At 34.1% G+C, this 11,343-nt stretch overlaps 7 non-coding genes across 7 annotated transcripts; 2 read left to right on the plus strand and 5 right to left on the minus strand.

Annotated features, from left to right (window-relative positions):
- Nucleotides 1-1,683: 1,683 nt before the first annotated feature.
- Trnam-cau lies at nt 1,684-1,755 on the minus strand. The gene has a single exon. It is a non-coding gene; the product is annotated as a tRNA-Met (tRNA).
- A 188-nt stretch (nt 1,756-1,943) lies between these two features.
- On the minus strand, nt 1,944-2,015 carry Trnam-cau. Its single transcript has one exon. It is a non-coding gene; the product is annotated as a tRNA-Met (tRNA).
- A 186-nt stretch (nt 2,016-2,201) lies between these two features.
- On the minus strand, nt 2,202-2,273 carry Trnam-cau. Its single transcript has one exon. It is a non-coding gene; the product is annotated as a tRNA-Met (tRNA).
- Nucleotides 2,274-3,494: 1,221 nt separating this feature from the next.
- Nucleotides 3,495-3,566, plus strand: Trnam-cau. Its single transcript has one exon. It is a non-coding gene; the product is annotated as a tRNA-Met (tRNA).
- A 1,270-nt stretch (nt 3,567-4,836) lies between these two features.
- On the minus strand, nt 4,837-4,908 carry Trnam-cau. The gene has a single exon. It is a non-coding gene; the product is annotated as a tRNA-Met (tRNA).
- Nucleotides 4,909-5,214: 306 nt separating this feature from the next.
- On the minus strand, nt 5,215-5,286 carry Trnam-cau. The gene has a single exon. It is a non-coding gene; the product is annotated as a tRNA-Met (tRNA).
- A 711-nt stretch (nt 5,287-5,997) lies between these two features.
- Nucleotides 5,998-6,069, plus strand: Trnam-cau. The gene has a single exon. It is a non-coding gene; the product is annotated as a tRNA-Met (tRNA).
- The last annotated feature ends 5,274 nt before the right edge of the window (nt 6,070-11,343 follow it).

The raw sequence follows: 11,343 nt of genomic DNA on the forward strand, positions 1-11,343 counted from the left end.
ATAATATCAGCGAAAAAACATTATGAGAGCAAACAAAAGCACAATAATAATGTAGAGACTAAGCATATGTGCACTTATAATTCATTGCAATAGGTTTCCTTTGCCAAAATACTTGATCATATCTCTGTTTTTGTTTTTGAAAATTAACGAGATTATGAGGGATTATAAAGTGTTTTTGTAAAAGCTTTTCGACAGGGAAACCCACAGTAATGTTTTAACCACACATACATTTACAGATCACAAGAATGTCTTAACAATTGCCGCGAGTAAGATAGTCTTTTGTCCTCGCAACTGAGTGCCACCAACATAGAAGCTTAGCTATTGTTATTGCGAGAGAAATCCTGAAACATCTTTGTACGGAACTGTACTGTGCAATTCCACAGACAAAGCTGCTTTTTTATTACACTTTTATTTTCATTAATCCATGTACGAGAAAAAATAATTACCGTTAAAAGATAGCACTGGCAAGTTACAAACATGACACGAAATGAGGTTTTCGTCAATATTTTATTATATTTGAAAGAATTTGGGTTACAAAAAAAAATAAACACACATACACAAAAAAATTATGTTACACCAATTGCAATTTTAATTACTTAATTCAGAAAGAAATAAAAAACTATAGTTGAAATTACCAATTGAAAATCAAATTACAATATCAATAAACAACATATTGATCTTTGATCTAGGTCATTTTTATTGAAAACTAGCTTTTACCCGCGACTCCGTCCGCGCGGAATAAAAAAAATGCACACAAGATAAAAAAGTTCCTATGTCCGTCTCCTAGTTCTAAGCTACCTCCCCATCAATTTTTAGCTAAATCAGTTCGACCGATCTTGAGTTATAAATAGTGTAACAAACACGACTTTCTTTTATATATATAGATTATATTTTAAATTATTTTGAAATGTTATTCCAAGCTATTTGAAATATATTTTGTTAGTTAGTTCAACTTTAACAACGAACGTAATTCCATTATTTTATTACTCGGGTGCTCGGCCGCTCAAGTAATATAAGTAAGTTTAAGTTACAGCACAAATATTAAGAGCATAAACTTTCATCTTTATGTACTCGTGTTCTATTGTTTTAACACTTAATTTACTTAAACTTTACCGCAGTAAATATTCAATATTAAATTATATATGAATGTAAGAACGCCAAATGGAAATCCGTATATCTGCCTACTTCACTAAGTTATAGGAGTAAGTTGTGTTGTTTAAAAGATTGGTCAGAGCAAAAAAAAGTTTCCTTTCTAATAGCGCTTACTAATGGTACATGGATGACTAATGGGTTCCCGTAGGACGTCTTAAGCCAAGTTCCGTGCAAGAATCATAGCAAGCCATTTGTCATCATATGCGTCGACTTCACTGCGGTTTTCTTACTTTTATTCAAGACTAACTGTCGCCCGCGGCCACGTCCGCGCAGAATTAAAAAAAAACTTAATTTGTAGCCTATGCGTTCTTTCAGACTATATTCTTCCAGAATATGTTCTACATCTAGGCCAAATTTCAGCGAGATTCATGCATTTCAGCAGTTCTGGAGATATCTTTCAACAAAAATCCAACCATTGTTAAACGTTATTGTGGTGAAACAAAACAATGCTGTATTGTAATTAAAGGTAATTAATTTGAAATTTATAAAAGAAGTTTTTATTTATATTCAACAAAAAAAATTATAAAGTGATAGCAGAGCGTGGTTTCGATCCACGGACCTCTGGGTTATGGGCCCAGCACGCTTCCACTGCGCCACTCTGCTGTTACGTCCTTCGAAGAAAAATTCTCGGTTTTTAAAACCATGTCGAAGGATTCTAAGAAAAGACGTGGAAAATAAAACTTCTATTTGTAAATATTATTAACTCAATCACTTAAATAATTTTTATCGCCATGCTTAATGCAAAAATAATAATAATACAAAAAGATTTTTGTTTATTAAAAGAAATATTTTAGCAGAGCGTGGTTTCGATCCACGGACCTCTGGGTTATGGGCCCAGCACGCTTCCACTGCGCCACTCTGCTGTTACGTCCTTCGAAGAAAAATTCTCGGTTTTTAAAACCATGTCGAAGGATTCTAAGAAAAGACGTGGAAAATAAAACTTATATTTGTAAATATTTAACTCAATCACTTCAATTATTTTTATCTCCATGCTTAATGCAAAAATAATAATAATACGAAAAGATTTTTGTTTATTAAAATAAATATTTTAGCAGAGCGTGGTTTCGATCCACGGACCTCTGGGTTATGGGCCCAGCACGCTTCCACTGCGCCACTCTGCTGCTGTGCATCACGCTTAAACAATTAGTCAAGTATTTATGATTCACGTTCAAATTGTATTAGTAATCATGGTTATTAACGTTGAAACATTTGACTAATTATGACTCATCCCATTCAAAAAAGTATTTGTTCATATTGCTGACATGACTTACGATGATAAAATAAAAGATAATAATTATCAACACATCCCTTAGCTTTCCTAGAATACAAATCGTATTATATTAATACTAGCTATCGCCCGCGACTGCGGCCGCGCGCAATTGAAAAAAAAAACTTGAGAGGTGTCAAGGGACACCCGGATGGAACGAAGTTCCTTTCAATTAATTAGTGAAGGAACCAATGTTTATTCTATGAATAAAAAACTTAAGTCTTCACAAGAAGTACATTTTATTTCTATGAATTTTCGTTATATATTGTCACGTCGTTGCCATGGTGAAGTAGCGCTCATTCGTCGTTAACATACTTACTATAGCAAAAAGTGTCGTGACAACTTTTCGTAAGAATTTTTTTCCGTCTGGCCCCCTTTAACAACAAAACATAATAAGTAGCCTATGTATTTTTCCAGACTATGATCTACATCAATGCCAAATTTCATAGAGATTCGTTGAGAGGTTCTGGAGATACCTTCAAACAAACATCCATCCATCGATACATTCGCATTTATAATATTAGTAAGATAAGATTTAAGGGATGATAATGCGGTACGATACATTTGTGTGCAGGCATTAAAAACATGGCAGGAGGAAAATACGGTAATAAAATCTAAAAGTGAATTTTTATTCATGAATATTTCACCAATAAAACGCTAAGAAAATTTTACATAACATAATTTACACTTGAAAACTCAACGGATAAAGGTTTCTTTGTAAAATACGGAGCGTTCCGATAACAAGCTCTCTGCAGCAGCGTGTACGGCCATGTTTTATGTCCGTCTTACCTACGCCGCTGGTATAAAATATAAAATTATTTCAGTTACTATAATATTTTGTAGCTTATTTATTTTATTCATGCAATCGATTTGAACTTACTGGAAAAATAAACACCTACTTACATGTGATATTCATAAACTTTTACCCTAAAATGATTGTTTGAATCTGTAACATTGTAACTGTAAAAGAGTAACATAAAATAATTCTATTCCAAGAATGAAATAGATTGGTTTAACAGAGACTTCTTGGTAAAAGCGAGAAAAATTTACTTTAATTTTCCTACAAGAGAACAACAGCAGAGTGGCGCAGTGGAAGCGTGCTGGGCCCATAACCCAGAGGTCCGTGGATCGAAACCACGCTCTGCTAAAACAGCTCTATTTTTATAAAAAAAATGTATGTATTAATTTAGCACGGACAAGTGTAAGTTAATACATAACTAGCTATTGCCCTCGACTCTTTCCGCGCGAAATTAAAAAAACTTAATGACTAGTCTGTGTTCTTCCATGCTATATTGTAAATTTATGTCAAATTTTAGGAAAATCCATGCAGCCGTTTTAAAGATACCTTCTTACAAATGTCCAAACTTTCACATTAATAATATTTGTAAGATATTTTTGACATAAGGAAATTAAATGAAAAAATATAGCAAATCTTAGCTTTAGTCATAATACCTGTATTTGATTTTATATTCACGATTATTTTTACAAAGTAATGAAAGTAGGATTAGGGCAGGACAGTCGCGTTGACGTGGGTCAAAATTATATCTGTCGGAAACTTCTTGTTTTCAATTTATCTTTTTGATAACATGAAAAAAATCGTTGTTGGTATATAAAACAATATTTTGTTCATAATATATATTTACATTGAAACGAAACAGATTTCTCCGTTATACCGAAATAAATTGAATAGCTTTCTCTGTAATGAAGCTGTTGCTAAACATTACCCTTCTGTCTCGGATAAAAATACCTTGATGTTCACAATTCGAAATAAACTAGGAATACAAGGATTGTTTGTGGTCTGAAATGTTATTAAGGGAACAAACAGCAAACAAGGGAGCCACCATTTGGTAGCGTCGCATTGCGGCCCTCATTGTTTAAAGCCAGAAAGCGTACATTCTTGAACAAACCTGAATCAAAGTAATAATGTTATTGCATTGTTGGTTGTACAAATTATGTTTGATATCAATTTGATAATTTAATGAAATACAAATGAAATAAACATTGCTTCTAAATTACACATTATAAACCGACAAGGCTATCTGAACCGGTGGGCATACATCAAACTAAATTATAAGAGCTCACTAGCGCCCCCCTGTCAACGTATAAAATGTCACAAGATCTTCTTTGTACTATAGCTGTCATGTGTTTTTTTATCATTTTCTATGTCTAAAAAGGTTTTATGTATATTCTGACAGTAACAACCGCGACAGCAGCGCCTCTCACCGGACTATAATTGTTTTTGATAGAAATAGGATTTAGTAAATTTTAATGGTTTACCTTGAGTTTTATTCTATACCTCGGTTAGACTAATCGACGTTAAAACTAATTTAGTTGAACTAAACTGTGCTTAAACTGAAATATCAAAGGTTTAAATTATTTAATAAAATAGTATTTTAAATTTGTATAAAAAAAATAATTAGCAGAGCGTGGTTTCGATCCACGGACCTCTGGGTTATGGGCCCAGCACGCTTCCACTGCGCCACTCTGCTGTTCTCTTAAGGCAAAAATAAGGCAAACATATCTCTTGAAGGTAAAAATCAGAGCTTAAAAATGGTCACATTGGTGAAACAAATACCTATAAATTAATTGAATAATTTGAAATTTTCACTCTTTTTTCACATGCTCAATCTCGTAACCCTGAAGGGAATGTATACGTATTTTTATTATATTCCTGAAATAATTCTCTCGCTATTTTACGTTCTTTCATTTACGCTCACGTGCTAAGTTAAATAAGATCAAAATTGTTAAAAAAATGTCTTCTTCTGTATAATTTTCTGCAAAAGTTTCACTCCATATAGCAGAGCGTGGTTTCGATCCACGGACCTCTGGGTTATGGGCCCAGCACGCTTCCACTGCGCCACTCTGCTGTTGATAAATAGCTCGAATATGAACTTCCGTTGTGAAGCAAAAGAAGAAATCGACTAAAACTACATAGCTATCTACCAACCAATCACGTTAAATAAATTAATATTACCGTTTTCATGTAATAATAAAACTTTAGGTACTAAAACTATGACTAGGTATGGATTACTAAATAAAATAAAAACATGATGTAATCTGTTACTACGTGATTTTAGACGTCGGTTAGCTAAACTCTTTGCACGAGTACAACAAAAATAGTTTTATCATGAGTTTCCACAGCCGAAACACACTTACAAAACATACTGTTATCTTAATTTTATTTAGAAAAATGAGAGGAATAACATAATGTTATTGCACAAATGCTTCGACACTAAAAACCATGATTACTAATACAATTTGAACGTGAATCATAAATACTGTACTAATTGTTTAACCGTGATGCATAACAGCAGAGTGGCGCAGTGGAAGCATGCTGGGCCCATAACCCAGAGGTCCGTGGATCGAAACGACGCTCTGCTAAAATATTTCTATTAATGAACAAAAATCTTTTCGTGTTATTTTTTTTTTGCATTAAGCATGGAGATAAATTTTATTTAAGTGATTGAGTTAATAATATTTACAAATAGAAGTTTTATTTTCCACGTCTTTTCTTAGAATCCTTCGACATGGCGGTAAAACCGAGAATGTTTAGGTTATTTTTCTACGAAGGACGCAGCAGCAGAGTGGCGCAGTGGAAGCGTGCTGGGCCCATAACCCAGAGGTCCGTGGATCGAAACCACTCTCTGCTAAACACTTTTATGAATTTTATAATAGAATAATATTTTAGAATTATTATTACGTTTTAGTAACTTAAGGCGTAGTCTAAACAACTAATAAACTAGACATAATATGACGGTTTTACATTACAATAAAACCGATATTATGTGCCGAGAAAACATACAGCATTGCTTATGAAGACGCATTGTATACTTAGCTTAAATTTCGCGGTCTTTCGCCGTTGACAGTTGGTATCAGCTACGGTTGGTACTACCTGTTCTGTTGCTATTTCACTCGCCAGCCAGGACGAGGCAGCCGATGTCATTTGCGGAGCTCATAGTCGTCTTCACCAGGAAGAACTTCTGGCAATGCTGTATGTTTTCTCGGCACATAATATCGGTTTTATTGTAATGTAAAACCGTCATATTATATGCCTCAGGAAAACATACAGCATTGCTTATGAAGACGATGTGTTTGTTATCTGCTGGTGAAATACACGTAAGACACAACGCTATGATGATTAATTGCATGGTTGTTTTTCTAAAAAAACAGCTTAATGAACACGTTACAACTGAAAAAAAAAAAAATTACATATCTGAGTAGGAGTTAAAATTAGTTTATACATAAAAAAATACCACCTACATAACTTAAAGTCTTGATTGGAAACTGATATATGTAAAACCTACATCGAGCCACGACACAGATACAGGAAATGGTACAAAGTAAGGGAGCTAGTGAACCATCCCATTCCAGTTTTACTTATGACCACCGGGTCAGATAGCTTAAGTCTATATTGTTATAATCGTTTAGAACCTAACGATTAAGGTCGGGTCTTGTTACGTTACTATTTTCCTGATGGATTTCTCTTTAAGGACTATTGTGACTGAGGAAGTCCTAGATAGAATTTCAATTGTTAAACTGTCGTTTGAAATGATGTTTCTGAAGACCCATTGATTGACTATGTGATGCGTCTTTATTCATGCACGGTGATAATAAATTCATTCAGAAACACATAAGAAAAATTAAGATAATCATACAACAAACATTAAACAATGTCTTATAGTGGTCAGAACTGATAGTTCTAAATTCTAGATCATCTATGGTCAGTGCAAGAATGCGATTTAAATTATTAGATTGGATCCAAATCCAAATAAATAGACTAATATAACTAGAATGGCTTTAAAAAACTTGTTTGAATGATTCATTGTAGCCCTATCAGAATTTGACATGGAGTGACATAATGTACTTTTAGCACAGTGTAAAGAAAGATTTCATACAGCTTGCTGTTGACGTCAATATCAGTGTTTAATTCGAAGGCTGATAGTTTATAACAGCAAAATGTTCTCTCCGTTGTCAGCAGAACATAAAATATCAAGAAGTAACAAAATGTTTTTGTTAGTGTTAAACTGAACTCATCTCCCGAAGCAGGTGAAATGCTGTATTCTCCAAGGAATTGGTATTGTCATTGTCTGTTTATGACAGTCGCATCACATGGTTGAATATATTCGTTAGTTGAGGCCTCCTCATACCATCCTGGATGTGGCAAGAAGATGATAGTATGTTGTAAATAAGAAAATACCGTTGGAGTCAAATGAATCCAGTCACTGAAATGGGTTTCAGTGCGTTAGGGTTCGGGCCCCTGCTGCTGCTGCTGCTGTAAAGTATTGTAAATATAAATACAACTTATAAAGAAGATTGCACGTCAACTTTATTTATTCCATACTTGATTTATATCTGAATTGATTTAAGCTTTCCAAACCAAAACTTCCTTTTTTAACTTTATTATTCTCTTTGTTCATATATATTGTTGTATTTCTTATCTCTCTTCACTACATATCTTTCTTCATACATTTTTACATATCCTCCATGTTTACTATAGTGTAACAGTATATATTTCAATTGTAATCTTTTGAGTTAAGGCACTATAAGGATTTTTATGGAAAACATTTATTTTTTCATTAAGAATGGTTATATGTAGCAAGATGCTCCTTCATCACTATAAGGTATACCTTATTTGTGGAATCTTCTCATATAAAAAAAAAAATCTTAAGCTTGAATTGGTACGCTACTAAGTGCATTTAACAGCAATCTGTTTTCTGAACTCTTTTTATAATAAATTGAAAAATCAATGTCGGTTAGCATGTTCTAGTCATTTGCTTCCTTTATCATCCTCTATCATCTATTTTATTTTCACTTCAATTCATACTTTTCATAACTGCTATGTTCAATATCTTCCATAATGACCAAAGCCTCTTTTAGTTAATTATAAAATATTATCATTGAATCATGATGTATTATGTGATATTTGTTCTAAAGAAATGACAACTACTTCTATAATCCAATAACTTTATACCTTAAAAGCTATGTCCAATGTAATATATATGTATGCCAGTATCTTTGGAACCTTGCCTGGAGGGACACCTTTTAATGACATATTTTAGTTTTCATATTTTATTTAAATTAAGTGTAATTAGGTTTTGTATAATTGGATTCAATATATTATGTCACTTTAAACTTTAATCTATATCTTATATCTATCTATATCTTCTATATATATAAAAGAAAGTTGTGTTAGTTACACCATTTATAACTCAAGAACGGCTGAATCGATTTGACTGAAAATTGGTGAGCAGGTAGCTTAGAACCAGGAAACGGACATAGGATAATTTTTACCCCGTTTTCTATTTTTTTTTTTATTCCGTGCGGACGGAGTCGCGGGTAAAAGCTAGTATATAATAAAATGTGCAATATGCAATGTACCATAGGTATAAAAAGAAAAGATTCGATGATTATCATAGTTATAGCTTTCTTTCTTAGAAAAACAATAACGTTAATAATGCTTGGACGGTATACAATGTCAAAGGAATACAAACGATTTTGCCGTTTAAAAATTAACCAAGTCTGGTTAGTATGTAATGATGACTCATTTATTATTATTATTTTGACTGACGGAAAGATTGCTTTAAGTCATGAATAACTTTTTCAATAATCATAAATATCCGTTGTTGGGCAATTACAGGTTATGTATTGAGAATTTGAACTTGTTACGATGTGTATGTTGTTTGAAGACTGCGAAAAAGAGGTGCTGAGTGTTCCAAAGGAGTGCTCACAAAGTAGCATGAAATATCCAACGCTTTTGTAGTAGATAGGCTCCAAAATAATTTTGCAACTATTGCTAACAGCCATTTGACTTATCTATGTCTTTTTCTCGTAAAATAATCTTCTCTATTAAGGTTTAATTGGCCTAAGGTAACAATTAAGCAGGTAAAACATATCTGCATCTCTTCTAGGTTACTGTTCATTAGCAGCAATAGTTTATCTTTGTCTCTTGCTTCTTGATAAGTGTTTTGTCGATGTTAGTTACCGATTTGATGGTTGCTGCGTCAGTTGAGGTGATACAAGTGCCTCACAACCTCCGCGGTCTGAGACATAACTTGTATGGGTCGTTATAGACCAGAAGGTAGTCGTCTAGTTAGACTAGCACGATATACCTCCTCATGCAAGGTCTCCGCGACCAAGCATGTTACGGAAAAGAACAGATAGGCCGGAACGAAGTCGTCTAGGTAGACTAGCACGACATTCCTACTCACGCTAGGTCTCCGCGAAAAAGCGTGTTACAGGAAAGAACAGATCAGGCGCTGGCGCCAACCCGGCTGCGCCAATTCGGCGATTAGTAGTTAATACTCCGCAAAGCTGGTGTGATGCACCTACGTTACAGGCCGGAAGGAAGTCGTCTAGGTAGACTAGCACGACATACCTACTCACGCTAGGTCTCCGCGACCAAGCATGTTACGGAATTTAGTGTTTTGCACCTTGGTCAAGGTTCGCTTGTTTCTGTATTTTCGTCTTTTAATTGAAAACAAATTGTTAAAATAGTTCAGCCAACATATACAGCAGTGACTCACGGCCCACGGTCCGCAATTTTTTTTTTTTTTTTTTAAGTTTTCGTAGGTACTTAGATTTATTTGTGGTATTGTTTAACCATTTTGGATGTGCTATTGACGAATTCAATGTAAATGTAAATAATCCTACCCGAGTAAAGCCATTTTTAATTAGTTAGTAATGTAAATTCTAATGTAACGACCTACATGTGCGTCTTGTTTCTTTGTTATTGTTGTCCGAGCGATATGAACGTAAGTTGATACTCTTACAAATATGTTTGTCTAAAGCAGACTGCCAAAACATAAGGATGAAAGGAACAAAATAGTATTACTCTTTTACTTTTTAGGTACAAAAAGGTCCCGGACAGTTAACATATTCATTAATGTGGTAATTACGTTGTACTAAGGAAGAAGTGACGTACTAGTTACCTACTAGGTAAACAAATTAAATTTCAATAAATTTAAATCTATCGAAGCGTTCCTCGTCTGCCGATTCACGCTTAATTTAATCCAAAATATCTAAGAGTTCTTTTGGGACTGAGGCTGTGTTTATTAGAAAACGTTAGTGCTATTTGCGCCCTTGTTACGTGCAAATTATTAGAGCATTATATTCATATAAAGACTACCCACTAACCTGGGTTTAGATACATCGATGTGAGGGTGGTCCGATTGTTTGCGTTTTGTGTGTCGGCCCCCCTCTTCTTTTATATCGCTGTTAGATGAGCTGCTCTGCCACGAAGAATCTTCTTATGCTGTATGCGGGCGTAAAATATTTACCCGACATCTCGGCGGTGGTTTCATCTACGGCTCCATTACTACCTTTTTGGACTATTTCGAAATTTTAAACTCTCTTAAGCAATAGAAAGTGCTTTTAGAATGCTTTATTCGAATTATGAACTTCGACACTAGTAAATGTTTAGCTATTAAACATTTGTTATTACTGAGTACAGTGACGACCACCTTGTACGAAAGTACACAACGCTATGAGCTCCGCAAATGACATCGGCTGCCTCGTCCTGGCTGGCGAGTGAAATAGCAACAGAACAGGTAGTACCAACCGTAGCTGATACCAACTGTCAACGGCGAAAGACCGCGAAATTTAAGCTAAGTATACAATGCGTCTTCATAAGCAATGCTGTATGTTTTCCTGAGGCATATAATAAGTACTGTTTCACTTTTTTTTCTAATAGGATTCGTAATCATTTTTTCACTCGTATATTTCTAGGTACAACCTCAATTTAATCATAAATTTAACCTCAATTTCATTTAATTAATTCAATCAAAAATCATCACATTTCTCTTTGGTTTTTTATTTGTCACAGAATTTGAAAAGCTCGCTTGTTTTACTTTTGTTTTTCTATTTTACTTGGAGTGTTTCACAAAGCAACAGATGCTAAAGCCTTTCGGATTTATGCGCCGTAAACA

The sequence above is a fragment of the Papilio machaon genome, chromosome 18, assembly GCF_912999745.1.
Source record: "Papilio machaon chromosome 18, ilPapMach1.1, whole genome shotgun sequence".
Taxonomy (NCBI): domain Eukaryota; kingdom Metazoa; phylum Arthropoda; class Insecta; order Lepidoptera; family Papilionidae; genus Papilio; species Papilio machaon.